The sequence below is a fragment of the Microtus oregoni genome, unplaced genomic scaffold (genome assembly GCF_018167655.1).
Source record: "Microtus oregoni isolate MIOR12 unplaced genomic scaffold, Mior012 000029F_ref0000214, whole genome shotgun sequence".
In the NCBI taxonomy this organism is placed as follows: Eukaryota; Metazoa; Chordata; class Mammalia; order Rodentia; family Cricetidae; genus Microtus; species Microtus oregoni.
In genome coordinates, this window is record NW_024543088.1 from 6,402,889 (window position 1) to 6,426,069 (window position 23,181).

A 23,181-nucleotide genomic window follows, 5' to 3' on the forward strand; every position below is an offset into this window, starting at 1 on the left:
GGGACCTATTTCTCCAACTGTGTAATTGTCTTCTTATTAAGTGCCATCTACCTCACAGTTATAGATCAAAATACAGCCACCAAATATTTGTCTCTTTTTAACTAATTTTTAAACTATCTGCACTCACATGTTCTCTTCTTTTTCCTGTTATCTCCATAAGAGTTTAAAATGAACTTTTCCCCCTTATCTACATCCCTAAAGCAGCTATTTTGTTCACTTTATAATTCCTAAATTGTCTCATAATACATTGTAAAGGATGCATAATTAAACATCTTCATATATATGTATGTATATATTATATTTCTGATTAAGAATTTTCATTTCTATATTAAATAAATTCATTGTTATGTCCAGATCTGTGGGTCCCCACTAAAGCCAACAAACACCAAGTCCCATATGTACAAGCAAAGAGCCTTTATTTTAATCAAGTTTGCAAACTCGGTCTCTCCACAAGTCCAACATATTGGAATATCCGGAGAGCCCTGAGCTCAATTAGAATTGGGTTTTTATAGGAGTAAAGGTGGGGGTGAGGGGTCTCTGAGGTTCAGGACACCTGATTGGCTGACATTTGTCTAGGAGTGTCCTGGTGAAGTGCTGGCAAATATTTCTATTTACAGTGCTTGGAATGCCAGGAATTTCCTTTGAATTGTCTGCTCTTGCTGGGGTGGGGGGTCGGGTAATCTGGGCTTGCCAGGCATAGTCTCAGAGTAAACTATAGAGACAATAGAGTCCATTTAAATGTATCAATGGTCAGAGTCCCAGGCGATAATGGTTGGAGCTCGTAAAGAACTTTCTTTCTGCCCAGACTTAGATGATCATGGCTGGCCCTCACATTCATTATCAATTAACATATATAAAGCACAAGTTCCATCTGTATAAGACCAGTAACTTATAAACTTTAAACAGAAACTTTACTTAAATCATTATCTATTAACATAATTAAGAGAAATTAAGAGATACTGTCTAAAGATTAATTTTCTAAGCAATTGTTTGGATAATTTAGTTATTGTAACATTATATATATATATATATATATATATATATAAGTATATAATGTAGTCATACAATATATGATACATATAAATGTACATGGTATATGAAAATATAAATACCATAATGTCACGAGCTATTTTGTTTAGCCACTTCAATCCCTGTAAACTTCCTCAGCTCAAGGTTCTTTTGCCAGTACTGCTATGAGGACTCAATGCCATTCCTTCCAGAGATCGATGAGTAACCAGACCAAGCAAGAGAATTGTCTTTATAATGATTCTTTATTAATAGCTTCTATATCCAATGCATTAAGGGGGTTCACATTCTTAGCACATATGGGAGGACCGACCGTGATAGGCAACACAAAAAACAATTGAATATCACAACTATTAATCCTACTAATCCTAATACATTAAACCAATTCCTAACCTCCATTCAACTTATCAATTATCCATAAAATATCTCTTAACATTTCACACACTAAACATGTGCTTAAGTACAATTGCGCTCTTCTCTTATCATTAGTGCATTCATCTCAGATTTAGGAAGTTCCATACTTGTGTGTAAATAGCGTCATACAACCTGATATCCTCTCTAAGGATTCTTCAGTCCTGAAAAGGACTGTTGGGTTTCTTCAGCCCTAAAAAGGAGTTTTGGGTTTCTTCAGGCTGGATGCCTGACCACACCGGGCGCTTGACCACAAAGCTTATCTCTTGATAATTCAGGTTGTGTGGTCTGGCAATGTTGTGTTCTTCAGAGGCAGGGCATTCAGAGGATCTCCCTACAAGGCCCAGCAGCTGCAGCAGGACTAGCAGCCTGTGATGCCCCTGGGTGTGCGAGGCCATCATGATGGTGAGATGACTGCCTTGCTTCTGCCTCTCCTTTTATTCCCGTTTGAACCTGTCTCCGGTCTGATCCTTCTGATAGCCAGGTGTCCTAGGCTAACGGTATCGACTGGACAGAGAAGGGTGGGGTCCTTCTTGTGTGGCAAGATTATTTTTGTTACCAAGGTTACTCGATGCAGCCTTGGGGATGCAGGGCCTCCAAGTGGGGAAAAAATGTTCTCTTAATATTTCTCCTTAATAATTTTCTACTTTACACAGTTTTCTTACTTAATTTTCTATTTTCTATATTATACTTATACTATAGATTTCCTACTTTACCTACACTGTAGATTCCCCCTTTTTACTCATTCAGAGGGATCTGTTTCCATGCTCATTACACATAATAGTATTATTTTAAACTTTTAAAATAAATACATTTTACTGTAAATTTACAACTGATTAATAAAATTTTTTTACATAACTTATGAGTGAAAATTTGTTTGCATAATTCATAAATATTATTACTTAAAAATACAAGTTTTGACCAATCTAAATTATTCCAATATATTCAAATAATCTTTGAAAATATTATCTCATATATTGAAAACTGTATTTACAAATATATTATTGTTATAAATAATTCCATATAAGCAAAACTATGCATTTTTTTCTAGTGTCTGCTATAGAATTTATTTTAATTATGTATACTTGAAAGTCAAAAAACACCTTTATCTGTTGAAAAGAGAGGATAAATTTTCCAAGTTCCCATTTCAAAAAATAATTTCAAGGAATTTAACATCTATAATCATTGCCTCTTATAAAGCTATAGCTAGGTATACTATTTAGACACAAACTTAGTTTTCTATATTCTCTTTCAATATTTTTTAAAATATAAAACTTAAAAAAATTCTCCTAATCCTGATGGAGACTCTCTTTAATTTACACACATACAAACTTCGGGATAAGAAAGGGGATATTTCTGCCTTTAACCAAAATTATGTTTACAATTCCAAACTCATATTATCACTCAAAAATGTGTCTCTTTGCTTCTTCCACAACATGGATTTTAATATAAAACACAAATAATAATAACCTGATAAATCAAACTTTTTTGCCACTTAGGAAAGGTTCTTTTTTATTATTTTTTCTTGCTTTTATTGAACTATTATTTTTCTCCACCTCTCTCCTATCCTCTTTTCTCCCCCTCTGCCCACTCATATGGTCCCCATGATCCAAATTTACTCAAAAGTTCTTGTCTTTTTTTTACTTCTTGTGTAGATTAGATCCATGTATTTCTCTCTTAGGGTCCTCTTTGTGTTTAAATTCTCTGGGATTGTGAATTATAGGCTAGTTGTTCTTTATATATGTCTAGAAGCCACTTAAGAGAGAGTACATAAGATATTTGTCTTTTTGGGTCTGGGTTACCTCAGTCAATATGTTTTCTAGATCCATCTATTTGCCTGTAACTTTCAGGATGTCATTATCATTTTTTTTTTTTTGCTGTGTAGTACTCCATTGTGACTATGAAACACATTTTATTTATTCATTTTTTTTTCAGCCAAGGAGCATTTAGGTTGTTTCCAGGTCCTGGTTATGAAAAACAGTGGCTCTATAAACACAATTGAGCACATATCCTTGTGGTATGATTGAACACCTTTTGTGCATATATCAAAAAGTGGTATTGCTGGGTCTTAAGGTAGGTTGTTTTCTAATTTTCTGAGAAATTGCCATTCTGATATCCAAAGTGTCTGTACCAGTGTGCACTAGTACAAACAATGGAGGAGTGTTCCTTTTACCCCACTTCCTCTCAAGCATAACTTGTCATTAGTGTTTTTGATCTTGGCCATTCTTACAGGTATAAGATGGTATCTCAGAGTTGTTTTGATTTACATTTCTATGATAGCTAAAAATCTTGAACATTTCCTTAAGTGTCTTTCAGCCATTTTAGATTACTCTACTAGAGTTCTCTGTTTAGATTTGTACTCCATTTTTCATTGGATTATGTGATCTTTGGATGACCAATTTTTTGAATTCTTTTTATATTTTGGAGATCAACTCTGTGCATTGTGGGGTTGGTGAAGATCTTTTTCCATTCTGTAGGCTGCTGTTGTCTTGTTGACCATGTCCTTTGCTTTATAGAAGCTTCTCAGTTTCAGGAGGTTCCATTTATTAATTCATTTTCTCAGTGTCTGTGCTACTGGGCTTATATTTAGGAAGTAGTCTCCTGTGCCAATGAGTTCAAGTGTACTTCCCACTTTCTCTTCTATGAGGTTCAGTGTGCCTGGTTTTAAGTTGAGGACTTTAATCCATTTGAACTTGAGTTTTGTGCATGGTGATAGTTATGGATCTATTTTTATTCATCTACATATTAATATACAGTTATGCCAGCACTGTTTGTTGAATATGCTTTCTTTTTTCCATTTTATAATTTTTGCTTCTTTATCAAAAATTAGGTGTTTGTCAGTGTATGGATTGATATCTGGGTCTTCTATTTGGTTCCATTGGTCCTCCAGTCTGTTTTTATGCCAATGCTATGCTGTTTTCAGTTCTGTAACTCTGTAGTAGAGTTTGAAGTCAGGGATTGTGATGCCTCTAGAACTTTCTTTATTGTTCTTTTATTGTTTTGGCTATAGTGGTTTTTTTTTTTGGTTTTTCTTTTTTGCTTTTCCATATGAATTTCGGGATTGTTCTCTTGAGGTCTGTAAAAAAATTGCTTGTCATACATGATTTCCACTTGTTTTGTTACAGTTTCTCCAAGATATTTTATGTTATTTGTGCCTGTTGCAAAGGGTGTTGCTTCTCTGATTTGGTTCTCAGCCTATTTATCAACTGTGTAAAAAAAGGGGGGCTACTGATTTTTTCAAGATAATTTTGTATCTTGCTCCATTACTGAAAGTGTTTATGAGTTGTAGAAATTCCTTGGTAGAGTTTTTGGGATGGCTTTTGTAAACTATCATATCACCAGGAAATAGTGAGAATTTGGCTTCTTCTTTTCTGATTTGTATCCCTTTCATCTCCTTTTGTTGGTTATTGCTCAAGCTAGAACCTCGTGTACTATATTGAATAGCTATGGAGAGAGTGGACAACCTTGTCTTGTTCCTGATTTCAGTGGGATCGCTGGGAGTTTCTTTCCACTTAGATTGATGTTGGCTTTTGGCTTCCTGTATATTGCAATTATTATGTTTAGATATGTTACTTTATCCCTGCCCTCTTCAAGACCTTTATCATGAAGGAATGTTGTATTTTGTCAATGGCTTTTTCAGTATCTAATGAAATCATCATGTGGGTTTTTTCCTCAGTTTGTTTATATGGTGGACTACATTGACAGATTTTCATATGTTGAACCATCCCTGCATCTCTGGGTTGAAGCTGAATGATCATGCTTGATGGTTTTTCTCATGTGTTCTTGGATTTGGTTTGCCAGTATTCTGTTGAGTAATTTTGCATCAATATTCATGAGTGAATTTAGTGTGTAATTCTCTTTCTTAGTAATGTCTTTGTGTTGTTTGGGTATCAGGGTACTTGTAGTCTCATGAAAAGTGTTTGGTAATGTTCCTTCTATTTCAATTGTGTAACAGGTTGATTGGTTTGGGTATTAGTTCTACTTTGAATGTCTTACAGAATTCTGCACTAAAACCATCTGGTCCTGGGCTTTTTTTTTTTTTGGTTGGAAGACTTTTGATGACCATTTCGATTTCTTTAGCAGTTATAATCTATTTAATTTGCTTTTATGGTCATGATTTAATTTTGGTAAGTTATATTTATCCAGAAAATTGTTCATTTTAAAAAAATTTTTCCAATTTTGTGGAGTACAAGTTTTTGAAATGTGGCCCATGATTCTTTGAATTTCTTCCATGGCTGTTGTTATGTCTCCCTTTTAATTTCTGATTTTATTAATTTGAATATTCTCTCTTTGTCTTTTGGTTAATTTTCAGCTGTTTTGTTAACTCACTAGTGTGGGAGTTTTCCAGCTTCTTTTTGAAGGCTTTTAGAGCTATCAACTTTCTTCTTAACACTGCTTTCATTATGTCCCATAATCAATCACTGGTCATTAAAACCCTTAATATAAATGGACTTAACTCATCTATAAAAAGACACAGGCTCACAGATTAAATATGAAAATAGAATACATCCTCCCACTGCATATAAGAAGCACACCTCAACCTCAAAGACTGATATTGCCTCAGAGAAAAGGGTTGGGAAAAATTTTTAAATCAAGTGGACCTAAGAAACAAGCTGGTGTAGCTATCCTAATATCTAACGGAATAGACTTCAAACTAAAATCAATCAAAAGGGACAAAAAAGGACATTTTATACTGCTCTGAGGAAAAATACATCAAGAGGAAATCTCAATACCGAACATCAACGTCCCAAATACAAAGGCACCATCATAAATAAAAGAAACACTACTAAAGCTTAAATCAAAAATAAACCACACACACTAATAGTGAGATACTTTAACACCTAATCACACCACTAGACAGGTCTTTCAGACAGAAAATGACCAGAGAAATAAGGGAACTAAGAGATGTTATGACTTAAATGGACTTAACAAACATCTATAGAACCTTCTATCCAAACATAAAAGAATATACCTTCTTCTCAGCACCTCATGTATCCTTCTCAAAAATTGACAAAGCAAACCTCAACAGATAAAGAAATTGAAATAACATCAGGCATCTTATCAGATCACGATGGATTATATTAGAATTCAACAGCAACACTAATTATAGAAAGTCCATAGACACGTGGAAATTAAGCAGTGGTCAACTGAATCATCAATGGGTCAAGGAAAAAATAAATTAAGAAATTAAAGATTTTTTAAAATTCAATGAAAATGATCACACAACATACCCAAATTTAAGAAAGATTTTTATGAGCTTCAAGTGGTCAGTTTAGACCCTCCAACATCATCACAGGTAAATATAAACTCAAATACGTATTGTTTATCTTCAGTTTCTTTTCCCACCTCTGTAATTTTTTATTTTATTTATTTTTTTATTTTTTATTTTTTTACAGGGGAGAGAAACTTTCCCTGTCTCCCTGGCCTGGATTGCCTTTCTCTCCTCTCCTAAAATTTCAAGTATGCACATAAGAGAGAGAGTTTCTTCTCTAAGATTCTGTCACTTCATATTCTTCTATTAACATATATTTATTCCACCAGTTTTATAATCATTTGAGGTGTTAGTGTTTGCTCTTGCTCTAGCCAGGCAGTTTCCTCTCCACAGTTGTGTGCTTTGACCTCCAGCTCTCCCTGCAAGAGTCCCTTGTGCATTGTCCTGACACAGACTGCTCCAAAGCAGACTGCTGTCTCACAGAGTCTGAGCCAGCCTGTTTTTCCCTGGTCTCCATGGGTTTTCACTATGTTCCAGCCTTCAAGACAAGACCTACAACTTTGCTCCTTATCATCAGGCAGCAAGCACGAGAGACCTTCACATCCTATGTCACCTTTTACTATGTTGAACTCTAAAGCCCAGAGACTGAACCCCTTTAAAAACTATTCTGTCACTGATTGTACAGATTGTCCCCACAAGCCTGTGTTGTGTATGATATCAGAGAATCTCATTACTGTTCTGCTACAAAGATCTTGCTAAACATTTATTGTAACTCTATTGGAACTCTAGTCTCAGGATTCTTGTCTCTTCTTCAAACTTCTGTAATTACTGTGCACAAAAACATGCAAACAAAGCACACATATAACTAAAAATTTTTCAAAAAAGGTTAGGTTTGATTGCATGCTCATCAAACCTAACCTTTTTAAAAAAAAATTTAGTTATATGTGTGCATTGTTTGCATGGGAGGGGAATGGAAAGAGGGGAGGAAGTGTAAATTTTTGAATGGAAAAATAAATAAATAAATAAATAAATAAAGAAAGAAAGAAAGAAAGAAAGAAAGGTTAGGAAAAGGAAAGCATGGAATTCTCTACAGTGATGTCACAACCCTGAGACAAGAAACTGTCAGGGTTACTCATATGAGCTCCTGGTTTTGCATGGAAGCAGTTGTGGTTTTCTTCTGAGCCAGCATGCTCAGAGACTAAAGCAGTTTTGTTCTCAGGTTAACACAGATTACTAGAGCCATTGATATAATAACAGATTACTGACAGATGATTCTTCCTTGAAGCTTTCTGTGTTTGTGTTCTCTATCCTTTGTATTTGGGGAACTGTGGTATTGGTACAATCAACTTTTAGATTGAACATCATGACTGACAGGTAGAGCGGGCTCCAAAGCTCTCTGCGTTCACAGTGACTTTTACTTCATTTTCAACTAAGAACTTGTAATGCAAGATAAACTTGCAAGAGACATTTTATTATTTTTAAAATTAACAAACATTCCTTCCTGACTTTGAGATAAGAATGTCCCTAAATGTCTATGCTTTTACATTGTGATCATGTTGGTTTTGTTCAGAAGTGGATTTGTTTGCTTAGGAATTAAGAAGAACTCCACAGAAACTTGTCTAGACTCCTTAATTAAAACCCAAATGTTTTACTTGCTTAGGAAAAGCATTGATTTGCAAATAATACCCATGATCTCCTTGTCACTTGAGGTAAGAAATGTTTCTTATTTCTTCTGCATTGGCTGTTGTGATGGCTATTGTAGGTAGTCAAACTGATTACCTCTGGAATTAACTAAAACCCAAAAACTCGGGTATACCTATAAGGGTTTTTTCTTATTAAAGGTTTTATAGTGGGAAGAACCATCTTTAACCATGATTATTTGATGTGATAAGATCCACATTAATCAGCTTAGCGTTGGTACACGTGTTTAATCTGAGCATTCAGCAAGTAGAAGCAGTTTTATTTTCTGAATTTGTGACCATTCTGGTCTAGATAATGTGATCTCAGTATACACAGATAAATGATGACTCAAAAAAAAAAAAAACCAAAAATCAAGAAAACACACAATCAAACAAAAAGATCCACCTATAATCGGGATCACACCTTCTGGTAGCAGTCTACTTATATAAGAATATTGAAGAAGAAAAACCTCTCTCTATTTGCTTGCTTGCCATTCCCTTACTAGCTTTAGAACCTACTTCTTTGGAATTCTTATGTATACTGAAAATCTGTTGAGACATCCGGACTCATGGGCCAAAAAACTACTGAAATCTTTCCATTGGTAGACAGCCATTGTTGGAATAACTGGACCACAGCCTCCGAGGGATTCTCAAAAATCCACTTTCTACAAACACAAAAAGACTTAATCTAATTGTTCTGTTCAGACAGAGAACCTGGAATAATGAAAGGATTTTTTTTTTTTTTCACCTGCCCACTGAGGAAAATGTGCTGGCTCACTATGGAGCTTATAAAAGCATCATTGCTAGCTCCATTCTCTCTAAGTATTCAACTTCCCACGCAGACTACACTTTTATTATTATTCATTTCTCAAGAGTTGACTTGAAATTCAGAAATAAAAATCCTAGTGCAATGGAATCTATCATCCAGTTTTCTGTCTGCAGAAAAATCTATCATTTTGTCTGTGATCTGGTTCCTGGGTTGCTCTCGTGGACGTCTGAAGTGCCTTTGATAACAAGGTAAAAAGTACCCTCGGTTCTCCTGACATCAGACTGAAACCACAGAAATTTTGTGTCCTAAATTCTTTAATTTTAAATATTCTGGGCAGACTTCCTGCCAAGGAGGCAAAGGGGATTGTAGTTGACGCAGGAAGATTGCTGGGTCAACTATTTGAGAGAAGGGTATGCGATATTTAAATGCATATCTCTGCAAATCTGTAAAAGGTCTGGGTTTGAGTTGGAAGCCGGGTCCGAGAAACCTTGTGCTGTGTCTTTAAATACACTGTAAACCTAAGGGAGGTGTTCTTGTCACTCAAGTCTCAATAGCCAATCAGGCCTCCAAGCTGACCTGTCAGTCAAACTAAGGCAGGACATTTCCTGGCGCAAAATTACGGGCTTGATTTTCTAGCAGAGCTGGCCCCGGAGGGTTTTGTTCTGTGCTGTGAGTGCTACTGCAGGGAACTGTGAGGAGAGCATGGGTGAGCCTGGATGCCACGACTTGGTGAGCAAGGGGCTGCTGTCCCTATATGGAGAGAAGAGGATGGCGAGCCATGGGAGATGGGGCCCTCTCTGAGGCTGGGTGGGAACCTGAGGCCACAGTCAGTGTTCTCTGGGGTCCCGTGTGGTCCTTACAAATTCTCAAACCCGGGAACTGGCGTCTGAATAACTTTCTCTGTGGATTGCATCTGGGAGAAGCATTTTGAGCATGGAGCTGTGTGTGGAAACACCTTTTTAGTCAACCTCAATGTGATTTTGATACATATGGAGAACAAGTTGCCAAACTTGGAGAGGCCTTGTTTCCCTACTATCTTCCTGAAGTTCTGTGGTTTGCATTTAACATTTTGGTGTGAAATCCACGTGAGGTTAATTTTGGAGTTTGTAAAGGCGTTCTCTCCTTAGATCCCACTTCACAACCAATGTGTGAAGTAGAAGAGTAAAATTGTTAATATGAAGATTCGCCAGTGCTTAGAAGATATTTAGCTGAGGGAGGGCTACCTCAAAAATTACTCAAAAATAAGTAGTATGCTAGCTAGGCCTGTTAGAGATTTGGATGCCTGGCTACACATTTGTTCACCAGAATCGACCAAACATTTGTCTCTAAACCATGAAAAAGTAGACACCCCTGATTTACAAACAGCCACTAGGCTGATCTCCATATCAAAGAACAGGCCTCTAACAAGCTGCTCAAGGAGGGCACTATCGGGTCACTGTGCACATTAGGGCATGGTGTGACATAAAGTCCCAGTTTTCTTCTATAGAAAATTATAGTCCTGCCAGGTGCACAATATGAGACTAGGTGACAGCTATGTGCAAAGGGAGTGATCAAGCAAGACTTTCCATTTAGGTCCTCACTCATGGAGAAGGAACACAGCTCCTTCTCAAACCTAGGGACATTCATGCCAGAGCCAGGAACAGCCTAGTGTCTAAGCCTTAGGAGTTTTCCCAAGGCCCAGTGTTATGGAGAATAGAATAGAGCTCCTTCATTGAAACCAGGTTTAAGCTTGGGAGAGATGGTGATGGTCTGGAGCCAGGGAATTTGTGGAGAGGGTCTTCAGATCCTGAGAATCCAACTCTTCCCATCTCCTGGAACTACAGTTATCATTTCCAAGGCCACTGTGGGTGTAGTCCATAACATTTTTGAGATATCCTGTGTGCCCCTTGTGCTGCATTATTTGGTTAACCTTCTCCTGGGTTTCTCCCATTGTATAATAATTTCTGCTGATTGCATAGAAGGCTCCTATTTCCTTTGATAGACTCCTGGAAATAGTACACAAGAAGCTATTCCTCGTAGGAAGCTTCCTTGGAAGAAGACATAGCTTATGCAAGACTCCTCTCCCAAGGTTTTTCCTTTCCTTTGTTCTATTTTCCTGTCTTTCTCACCTTCTGGCAGCTCCACATCAGGGCCTCTCAGTAAAGTATGACCTGCTGTTTCAGGTCACTGATGTACTTATGAAATAATTATGGTAATATCTTTACTGTGTTCGTCTCCCATTTGCCTAACTGGGTAGACTTACAGTTTCCTGTCACTATTTAATTCTTCAAAGTGCAAGCTAGAGTCTGAACCTAAAAGAAACCTAAGGGATGTCTGCATATGTGGACTGTGAAATTTGTTCTAGGCTCTTTCCTCTTTGGAATTTTTCCAGAGTTGGTTTCTCTCTATCATTACAGATATTTCTCTTTATTAATCTCATAAGTGTGTGGAATGGATTCTCCCTGGAAAGATTTATCTAGAACAGCTGCACTTCCAGCCTTGTAGAAAAAAGTGTCTGAGACAAGATCTCTAAAGTTTACACAGGTGACCTTAATCCCAGGCCTTCTAGATCAATGACCTTGCTGTCTTCTTGATTACACTTGCAATATTCTTAAATTAAATAACTGTATGATCTCAGACTTTTTAAATTATCCACTTGAGTCATATACTCGAGTATCCATTACAGTTGCAGAAGGATTTGCATGTGTAACATGGTTTGTGCCTTCAAAATAGAGTAGAAAAATAGTTTATTGAGTACATTGCAGGGGGAAATGGGAGAAAATCAGCTGCTGGAGTTACTAGTATGAAACAGGACCTGATTGTGGCAATGTGGAAGTCTGAATGTAATTGGCCTGTATGATTTCATAGGAAGTGGTACTAGTACAAAGTGTGGCTTTGTGGGAATGGGTATGGTCTTGAAAGAAGTGTGTCACTGCGGAAGGCTTGGAGCCTTCCTCTGTTCTGGATACTGCCAAGCATGCCAGTTGAATACCTGTGGCCTGCATATCAAGTTGTAATACATCATCCTACAAACACCTAATGCTGCAAACCATGATGATAATGGATTTAACCTCTGGAACTCTAAATGAGTCACCCTGATTAAATGTTTTATTATAAAGGTTATGATGCTCATGTTGTCTCTTCACATCAGTAAAAATCATAACTAAGTCAGGCAGTTTTAGTAATAATTTTTAGATTCCAGAATGTATTAATTCATGTTATTAGAATGAAGACAGACCTGATTTATGAGTTTAGGAAGGTTAGCTTGAGTCAGTAATACTGAATTTCCAATTAGTTAACTGTCCTGTGCAGATGTGTTCAATCCTGCTTGGCACAGTTAATTCAGCTCTGTGGATTAGAAACAGGCCATTGACTGTAACTCTGGATGTCAGGTTCCAGATCTCAGCAGCCAACAGGGGTGCATGTGAGCAATATCAATCTGTCACTTCTTAGTGGCCTTACAGATAAAAGGGAATGACCTTCTATTTTACTAAGTAAATATCCCTGAGGTCTATCTTATTGTTATTAAAATAAATTACTTTGATATTTTCAAAAAGCTCATTATTTATATCCTTTTTCAAATGTCATCTCTTTAAATCCATTACTGTTCTAATCTCTATTTGGTTCTGTTCCCCACTGTTACCTGTTTATCAAGGATTTCATTCCTTTGTCTTCCAACTGCTCTTGATTTATATATTTCTCTTTAGAGCAATGCATTTTCTAGCTCAGGATTGCCCCCACACTATGTAGTAGAGAATTGCTTTAAACACAGCTAACTACCTCTGCTGCCCAGTCCTGGGTACATACTCCTGCAACTCCTGCCTGGCTGGGCTTTGATTGGTAATTGAGAAGGAAAACAGACCAATTAATGAGTGTCCTCCATGTTCTATATTTGGGTCTGGGTTACCTTACTCAGGATGTTTTTTTCTAGTTCGATCCATTTGCATGCAAATTTCAAGATGACATTTTTTTTTTTAACCGCTAACTAGTGCTCCATTGTGTAAAGGTACATTTTCTTTATCCATTCTTCAGTTTAAGGGCATTGAAGTTCATTCCACTTTCTGTCCCTAAAGATAATTCTGGTATGAACATAGTTGAGCAAATTCCCTTTTGGTATGATTGAGTGTTACAGCGTAAATGAACGGCAGACAGAAATTATGATAAAATATTCAGCTTTAATAAGGAAAAGACTTACAGAACCGAGGTTCCCGTGGAGAACAGGAAAGCAGAAGGGAAGGCAGGGAGCACACTGGCAATATTTATTAGTAAAAAATAACCTTAGGGACCCCGCCCTTCAAGCAAGGTGATTGGCTGGTCTTCCCCTACAACTGAGCATCCTTTGGTATATGCCCAAGAGTGGTATCATTGGGTCTTGAGGTAGGTTGATTCCCAGTTTTATTGAGAAACTGACATACAGATTTACAAAGTGGCTGTAAATGTTTACACTCCCACAGGCAATGGAGGAGTGTTCTCCTTATTGTTCATCTTCTCCAGCATAAGCCAATTTTTGTATTCAGGAAATTTACTATATTTTTATAACTTCCTTGAGGTTTTGATGGTTTGAGTGCTTTCTGTAGAGAGATAGCTTTAGTTTTCTCTTCTTGATTTTAGAGGCTTGTTTTTCATTATTTCTGTGCTATTTTGTGTTTTCCAGTTGTGGCTGTCTTCATGTTTGTGTTTTGGCTCCTTAAGTGATTGATAGGGTTAATACACTACTAGTTTTGGGTTCTTCAAACTTTTTCATATATTATTGTATCTTTGTCTTAATTAGCATCACCTGTCAACATGATGTTGCCTACAATCATCATCTGAGGGAACATCACTTGAGGGCATGCACACTCAGAATCACTGGTTACTATGCCTGTGAGAAATTGTGTTGATTGATGACGGATGTAGGAAGGCTCCTCCACTGAGTGGCAATACTCATTAGCAAGTGTGACTTGACTAGATAAGAGAGCCAGCTGAGACAGTGACCAAGTGAGAGAGAAAGCTAATAAAAACATTTTCCCATGGTTATTTTTACTTCAGCTGCTAACTTTAGTTTCTATCCTAAGCTTCCACGATGATGGATTGTGATGACGGTATCAGTCAAACCCTGAGATGCTTTTGGTTAGAATTTAATAACAGAAGGTAACTAGCAAGCTATAACAAAATATGGTAGATCAGAGTGATGTTATTACTGCAAAGAATCTGGGATTGATGACTTTTGACGGATTGTTGAAGATATTAGGGTTTTAGATGGCAAAATACCTAGAAAATTATACACAGGGCAACAGCGGTAATTCTTATGAAACTGGGAAGATGGGAGGGTTGGGAGTGATGCAGACTGTGAAGGTTGAACTCATCGGAGTTCAGTGGGAAAAACTCCATGAAAAATTAAGCTGGAGATCATTTTTATTATATTTTTGCGCTGAATAATTCTTACTTTCTCCATTATCTGTGAAATTGAATAAGCCAAAACTCAAAACTAAATGGTTGTCTTCTTAGATAAAATATTGGTTCTGTTGGATGATTATTACTGGTGACTCATTCAAGCCTATAGTGAAAAATGAAACAAGTGGGACAGAAAGAAATGAAAAGTCTGTTTGGTAGAGAAAAAAAGCACTGGGTAGTTTCAGATGGCAGCCCTGTGGAGAAACAGGCAGAAACTTTCAAGTAGATTGTCAGCATTAAAGAAAAGCCCATTGCTCTAGAGTGGAAGCCTAGCAAGGTGCTCTCAGAATAAGATTCCATTCTTCCAAATATTCAGATGATGGAAGGAGTAAGGAAAGTGATTCCTAGTTCCAGGAATCAACTTCATAAAAAACCTACTGCAACTTTTGTCCATGCAACTCTGGTAGGGTCCATCCCAACACAGAAGCCAAACTTGGCATGATTGTCCATGTTGTACTGGTTCTGGAAACAATAAAGATGCCAAATGTAAAAGTGATGGATTCTTCCTCTGTGGGTTCAGTTCAGCACTGGTGAACCCATCTGTGTTTGACAGGGTCAGAAACCTAGTGAGGAGCCTTTGAGAGTTGATAGCATGAAGCTGTGAAGATGAAGCTTGTGTTCTGTTGGGAAAATAGTATAGTGACAGACCTAAACTATGAGGCATTTGCCTTGGATAGCTGCATACAGAGAGTGATAATAGCAAATGAGACACATGAACAAAACCTTCCATGGATAGAGCTATCTAAACTCTGAGAGGAAGCCCTGATGTGTCTGAGACAGAACTACAGGATTTGGTTTATGTCCTGCTGGGTTTCAAACTTGCTTTGTTTCAGTCTTCCCCCCTTGTGTCCACATTCTTCTTTCTTTTCTTTTTAAAATTATTCTCTCATACAATACATCTCAACTACAGTTTCCCCTCCTTTTATGCCTATCAGGCTCCTCCCCTGCTCACCTGTCCTCCAGATCCCCTCCTCCTACATTGCCCTTCCTAAAAGAGAAGATCTCCCAGGGATATCAACCAAGCATGCCATATCAAGTTACAATATAACTAAGCACAAATCCTCATATCAAGGCCTGATGAAGTAATCCAATATGTGGAATAGGGTCACACGACCAGACAAAAGAGTCAGAGAGGTACTTCCCACACACAGTGTTAGGAGTTCTACAAAAACATCAAGCTACACAACCATAGCATATATGCAGAGAACATGCCTCACACCCATGCAGGCTACATAATTATTGCTTAGTTGCTGTAGACACCCATGGGGCCTGCTTAGTTGATTCTGTGGTCTGTGTTCCCTGGTGTCCTTCTTTTTGGTAAGAAAATTTTTGGCTATGATTTTTTTTTTTGAAAATATTTTCTGGGTATAAAAGTTGGAATTCTTTTCCTTCTATTCCTAGTATTGCAAGGTTTGATGTATTTATAGTCTTCCAGATTTCCCGGATGTTATGTTTGAGGAGTGTTTTAGGTTTTAAATTTTCTTCTATAATATTCTAAACACCAGAGATTCTCTCCTCTATATCTTCTATAATTTTGGTGAAGCTCGCTTCTGTAATCCCTGTTCGCTTACCTAGATTTCTCATTTCCAGTATTCATTGAGTTTATGCTTTTTCATTGCTTCTATGTCCGTTTTCAGGTCTTGACTGGTTCTGTCCATTTCCTTTGGCTGTTTTATTTCTCCTTGGTATTCTTCAAGGAATTCATCCATTTTCTGCAATATTTTATTTATCTTTTTATTGCCTTCTTTAAGGGATTTATTCACATCCTCTCTCAGGACCATACATTTGTAAAGTTTGTTTGAAGACCTTTTACTTGTGTTTCTGCTGGGTTGGAGTATTGATGGCTTGTTGTAGTAGAATAACTGGGCTCTGGTGGGAATATATTGCCCTGATTTTTGTTTGTCTTCTTAAGTTGACATCTCTGTATCTGGGTTTGGGTTGATTATGAGTCTAGGTTCCTATTTCTCCTTTAGTCTCTTTAGAATGGGTGTTTTATTCTTTGGTTTCTATTTGTTCTTCTCTCTGTTCTTCTGGTCTGTGTGGTTTATGGATCAACAGAGGTCCCCCATAAACATGTTTGGTACTAGAAACCTGGTGTCAGGTATGGCCTTTGTTTTCTCGAGGTGTCTTTGTGTGCAAGTTGGTGGCTGAGAAAATGTGAAGGGGGAATGTGAGGAGTGTAGTATTGGGGACTATGACAGAGGGAATGTCTGTGGGCAGGTAGCCTACATGAACTTCCAGCTGCTGGTGTATCTGTTGTTCAAACAGAGCATCTGCACCCATGTCAGGGGCTAAAACACAGTGATAAGGAGGCAAGTGGGATTTGGATTAGTTTTGGGGGAGGTATCCACAGAGTGGAGGAGATCCATCAGTGGGCAGTCTGCCTGGGTTTACAATAGCTTGTGTGGACTCTGTTTCATCAGGGAGTCTTAGTTTGAGTTTACCTACCTCTTCTTCAGGCTGGTCTGGCCTGTTTCTAAGCAGGGAATTTACACCCAGTTTAGGTGTGGAAATATGGCTACATGGGTGATGGTTGGAGAATTGTTATGGGATTGTGTCTGTGGGAACTGAGGAATGGGGGAGTTTCATGGACTGCTGCCCCAATTTTCTGGCAGATGTGGCCTGTATGTGAGTATGGGATGACTGCCCAAGTTGGGGCTGGAACACAGGCAGTCATGTTTCTCTCTTTCTGGAGGGGAATATATCCTGTGCTCTTGTATGTCTGAGAAGTTTACTTTGTTTGTTGATTTTAACAGATGTCACAAGATAATATTTTGTCTTGAGTATCAGAGGGGACTTTGGATATTTTAACAGTGTTGGGGCTGTTAAACATTGTGAGGATCATGAAGTTAAACTAAAAGCATTTTCATTTCTTTTTGTTTATTCTCTTTATTTATTCTTCCCATACAGTACATTCTGACCACATCCTCAACTTTGACTACCCTTCCTATTCCCCAACCTTTTCACTGCCCCAGATCCACAGTTCCTTTCTTCCCCTTCAGAAATGGGAAGCCTCCCAGGGGTATCAACTGAACATCATGACAAGATACAATGAAACTAGGCACAAACCTTCATATCCATGCAGGATTAGGCAACCCAGAAGGAGGACGAGAGTCCCAAGAGCAGGCAAGAGAGTCAGAAACAATCACACTCTTACTGTTAGGAGCCCCACAAAAGACTAAGCATTAGAACCATAATGTGCAAGGGGAGGATAGGACTCAGACTCTGCTCGATCCATAATTGCTCTGTCAAACTCTTTGAGCCCTTATGATCCTTGCTTGTTGTGTTTTTCTGGTGTCCTTGACGTCTATGGCTTCTAAAAAAAAAAAAAACCCTACAAATTTCTGCATTCTTCCAAGTGCTTCAGCTAGTGTTTGGGTGAAGTTCTGTGCGTCTGCCACAATCATTTGTCAGAGGAAACTTTTATGGTGACAATTAGGCCAGGAAGCAATCTATGATATCAGAGTAATTCTAGGAATCATTATATCGCCCATTATTTTCTTTTTCATTACTTGTATTTTGTTCTGTCTAAATCTCTGAGCCATCCAACTTCTTCTTCCTTGCCCTCCAGGCAGTCTTAGTCATGGGTTGCCTCATTTGGCTTAGGCCTCAAATTAGTCCAGGCACTGGTTTGCCTGCACACTAACTTAAGCCACCAATTCCCTGGTATATCTTCCAGACAGCACAAGTGTGTGTCAAATAAATTGTCGCTGGCTTTCTGTTCTAGTCCCACCACTGAGAGTTATATGTTATTACAGAAAATGACTGGTGCAGACTCCATATTCTTAGTTATTGGGAGCCCACACTAGGGTCACCATCATATTTTGTAGAAAGTTTCTACTACACTATGTTTCTACATCAACCCTGAAAGCTTTCCTATTCCAGTCATTTCTCAGTGTTTTATTTCCCTCTGTCCCTCCATTGCTGCCATAATGCTTCCTTGTAGTATGAGCTACGGGCTGCGTTCCTGCTGCCTGGCTCCTGGCCGCCTGGCTAGCTTATGCCCCGAAATAACAACTCACAAATTGTATTCATTTAAACACTGCTTGGCCCCTTATATCTAGTCTATTCTTGGCTAACTCTCATATCTTGCTTAACTCATATTTAGTAATTTGTGTAGCACCACGTGGTGCGCTTACTGGGAAGATTCTAGCCTACATCCATCCTGGGTCAGAGTTTCATCATGTCTGCCCCGGAGAGGAGCGACATGGCATCTGCCTCACTTCCTCCCAGCATTCTGTTCTGTTTACTCCGCCTACCTAATTTTTTGTCCTATCAAGGGTCAAGGCAGTTTCTTTCTTAACCAATGACCTACCTCCATCACTTCCTGTTGGTGCTTCCAGTCCTCCCATAAAATCTAGTCTATTTCCTCTTCCCATAGGAAATAATTGCATCTTCTGCTACAGCCATCCTTGTTACTTACCCTCTCTGGGTTTGTGGATTGTACTGTGATGATTCTTTATTCAATTGCTAATATGTATTTAAATGTGAGTATATATTATGTTTGTCTATGTGGTTCCAGATTTACTTTCTCATAATAAAGAACACAGGAAAGTAGACATCAATAACTCAAATAATCCAATAATAATGTGATACAGATCAAAACAAAGAATTTTAAATAGCTGAATTTAAAATGGTTTGAAAACACTTAAATAAATGTTTGTCCTTAACCATCAAGGAAATGAAAATCAAAACTACTTTAAGAATTCATTGTATACCTGTCAGAATGGCTAGGATCAAAAACACAAGTGTAAACTCATGCTGACAAGGATGTGGAGCAAAGGGAACACTCCTCCATTGCTGATGGGAATGCAAACTTCTATAGCCACTATGGAAATCAATATGGCAGTACCTCAGATAATTGCAAGTCTATCTACCTCAAAACTCAGCCATACCATGGTAGGAGTTTGAACATAGTTGACATCTATAATCATGTAGTGAGTGGCAGGAGTGGAAGTTGTGGCCATTTTGGTGTGGACGTGGCCTTGTTAATAGGAAGTATGTCAGATACTTCCTGTTGCCTCTGAGTCAACATCAAAGTACTCAAGGCTTCAGCATCACATCTGGGTGCCTGTTTACATGCTCCTAGACGTGCTGATAATTGACTCAACCCCTGAAATTTTAAATGATCCACCTCAATGAAATGTTTTCATTATAGGAGTTTGAATGGTCAGGGTGTCCCTGCATGGAAATTAAAACCTAATTAAAACAGACTTTGTTCCCAGGGAGTATTGTTGAGCTAGGCCTGACCATACTTTTGTTTGGAATTAATATGGACTTTGGGGCTTTGGCTTAGGAATAACATAGAATGCATTAAACACCCCATTCTGGGTCATACTAGGAGGAGCGTGGGTGACAGTGACCTCAATAATTATGTAAAATATCGGGAGCCAGTTCAAGAGATTTCAGAGTAGGATTTTAGTATATTGGTGAGAAATAAATCTTTTAATATTGTGGTGATGGAAGTGCGTGAATTTTGCTTTGTTTTAAAGAACCTCCCTGAGGCTAAAGTGAGGAGTTTTTGATTAATTGCATTGGAAGAAGAAATCTCAAAACAGCCTAGGATAGACTTTGTCATTTAAATATTAGTGGTAACTCTATGAAGATATATAATGTAAGGAGCAGCTGAGCAAGAAAAAATATTTGGGGAAAAGACCCCCCCCCCCAGTAGAATATTGCTAAATTCCCTGTTCAAGGACATAAACAAATTAAGAAATGGAATAAAGGGAGTGGGGACCTGAGGGGGTCAGCCTGGTCTACAAAGCATTGTTCAGGACCGCCGAACTTAGGCAGTGAAAGAAAGAAAGCTAGTGAAGATGTAATTAAATAAGGGACCATGTTCGAGTCCCAGTAAGCAGCAGAACCTGACAGCTTTGGTCTTGTGGTTCTGACTTAAGTCTTAAGGATTGAAGAAATGTGTTTAGATCCTCTGGTTCTGGTTATCTGGGGCTGAAGTATCAGCTGTGATGAGCAAGTTATCAGAAGTATTTAAGCAAAATTTTGCTTGACTCTGGTTGGCTAGCTAAGAAATCAGTGGTAATTAAGGGACCAGCATCACCGATGTGAAAATGTCTGGGAAGTATTTCCTAAGAGCACAGAGAAATGGTCTTTCAGAGGTAGCCAAGATTGTACCTCATGCTGGTAGATGGACTTGGTAATGTGTGTCACCCAAGTGGTACAGGTTTTGAAGGTATGGATGGATGTGAGGCATGGCACTGTGAGAGGCCAGAAAAACCATAAATGAAGGTGCAGTCTCATTGGCAGTTGAATGCCTGCCCAGGACCATAAGGGTCATGCTGGTGTGGGAGAATTGTTTGTATTCTGTCAATCATGTTTTAAATAAATGCTGATTGGCCAGGCAGGAAGTATAGGCAGATCAACCAGACAGGAAGTAGAGGCAAAGTGATGAAAACAGGAAAATTCCAGGAAGGAGGAAGCCCATTCCTCCGAGTTCTGCCCAGAGCACCGAAGAAGCAGGATGTGACCTGCCCAGCTGAAAAATGGTACCAAGCCACGTGGCTAACATATACTAGAATAATGGGTTATATAAGTTACAAGAGCTAATATGAAGCCTGAGCTAATGGGCCAGTTTATAATCTTATGCAGACTCTCTGTGTGATTTTGTCTGGGACTAAACAACTGGGGAACTGGGCAGGACAGCAATCCCGGCCCTAATGTTACATCATGCCAAAAAGTTTAGATGTGGCACCCCGAGGTGACCCTATGAGAGACTACTGTTTAAAGTGCAGCCCAGTTACAACAGAAACCCCCATTGTTTTGGAGATGCCATCACTGTGAGATGATGAGCAAGAGCGGCCGTGGTAGTGGAATTGAGTCAACCAGAGTCTAGAAGACCAGCTGTGTGGACTCCAGAGGGCAGAGTCAGTGTTTTGACACAAGACCTGTGGAGGAGCCTGAAAGACCATAAGTGGATCTTAGATATTGGAGGGATAGAATTTTTTAATTATGCAAGATATTAGAGATGCCAGGGTCATTGGCTACTTGCTGAGGTGAGCTGCTAATGGGGAGTGGAACCAGCCCAAGAAAAGAAGTGTGGCAACAAAGCTAAACAGAATTGGAGACCTAGAGAGCCATTGTACCTAGAGTTAGGTATCATTACATTGAATTTTTTTCTTTTTTGTTACTTGTAATTGAATCTACCCTAGTGCCCTGAGCCATCCATCTTCTGATTTCTGCCCATCTAGGTATTCATCCTGGCAACCTTGGGTTTCAACTAGGCCAGTCATTGGTTTGCTACTACACCAAACTTGAGCCACCATTTTCCTGGTATATCTTCCAAACACAACAAGTGTATATCATATATTTACTGGTTGCCTAGGTTTCTTAGTCGAACCACTGGGAGCTGTATGTGATTACCGAAGATGGCCAGTTCATGCTCCATATCTGAGTTACTGGGAGTCCTCACTAGAGTCACCTGTTAGCTTGTAGAAGGTTGCTGCTGCACTCTTTCCACATCACCCCTGATCCTTCCTTTTCTTGCCCTGAGTATACCCACAAAATCTACTCTATTTGTTCTTTCCCTTGAGCATCCAAGCACCCCCTGCTACAGCCATCCTTGTTACTCGCTCTCTCTTGGTCTGTGGATTTTTCTGTGGTTATTCTTTCTTCAAAGGCAATATCCAATAAGTATATATCATCTTAGTCTACATAGTTTGAGTTTACTTGCTCAGAAAAGAAAAAAAAAAACTCAAGAAGCTACACATCAGCAAATTAATTAACCAAAAGAAAATGTGGTACAGATATAAACAAAGAATTCTAAATAGATGAATCTAAACTGGCTTAGAAACCCTTAAGTAAATGTTCAACATCCTCAGCCATCAATAAAATGTAAATCAAAACAGGTTCAGAGTTCATCCTACACCTGACAGAATAGATAGGTTCAGTAACAGAAATCACGACTCATTGTTGCGAGGCTGTGGAGCAAAGAGAAGGCTTCACCATTGCTACTGGGAATGAAAATCTGTACAGCCCCTATGGAACTCAACGTGGCAGCTCCTTAGATAACTGGGAGTCTATCTACTTCAAGACTCAGCCTTACCACTGTGGCAGTTTGAATATGATTGGCCCCCATAGTCTCCTATGGAGTGGCAGTAGTAGGAGGTGTGACTGTTTTGGACTGGGTATAACCAAGTCATGTCATTATCATGAGTGTTATGAGAGACTCACATTGAAACAGGTCAGGGAGTGTTCCGGCCTATGACAATCATGAATTTAGACTAAATACTTTTTCATCATGAGATGACTGAGCATTTAGATATATGGATCAGAATGTAGTTGAATGAAGAAAAAGCTCTCAATAAGATGAAGTATTTGAACACTTCTTTTTTCTTGGTGTCCTTCTTTGTTGTATATGTGTAATATTTATTAGGAGCCTTTTGGATGAAATTTCACATTGAAGATTGGATTAACATGTTCATAGCCTCAACCCATTTCTGGTTATTTGTGTCCTGCTGTCAGGACTTCACCACCATTATCGATGGTGTCACTAAATGACAAAACATGCAGTTGAAGCAATTGTTATTCACTGTTAATCCTTTTTGCTCTCCTGATTTTTATTTTAATTTTTTGTTTTTTGCTTTGTTTTTGAAAGAATGTTTTTCTGTGTACCTCTGACTGTCCTGAAAGTAGTTCCCTAGACCATGCTGACCTCA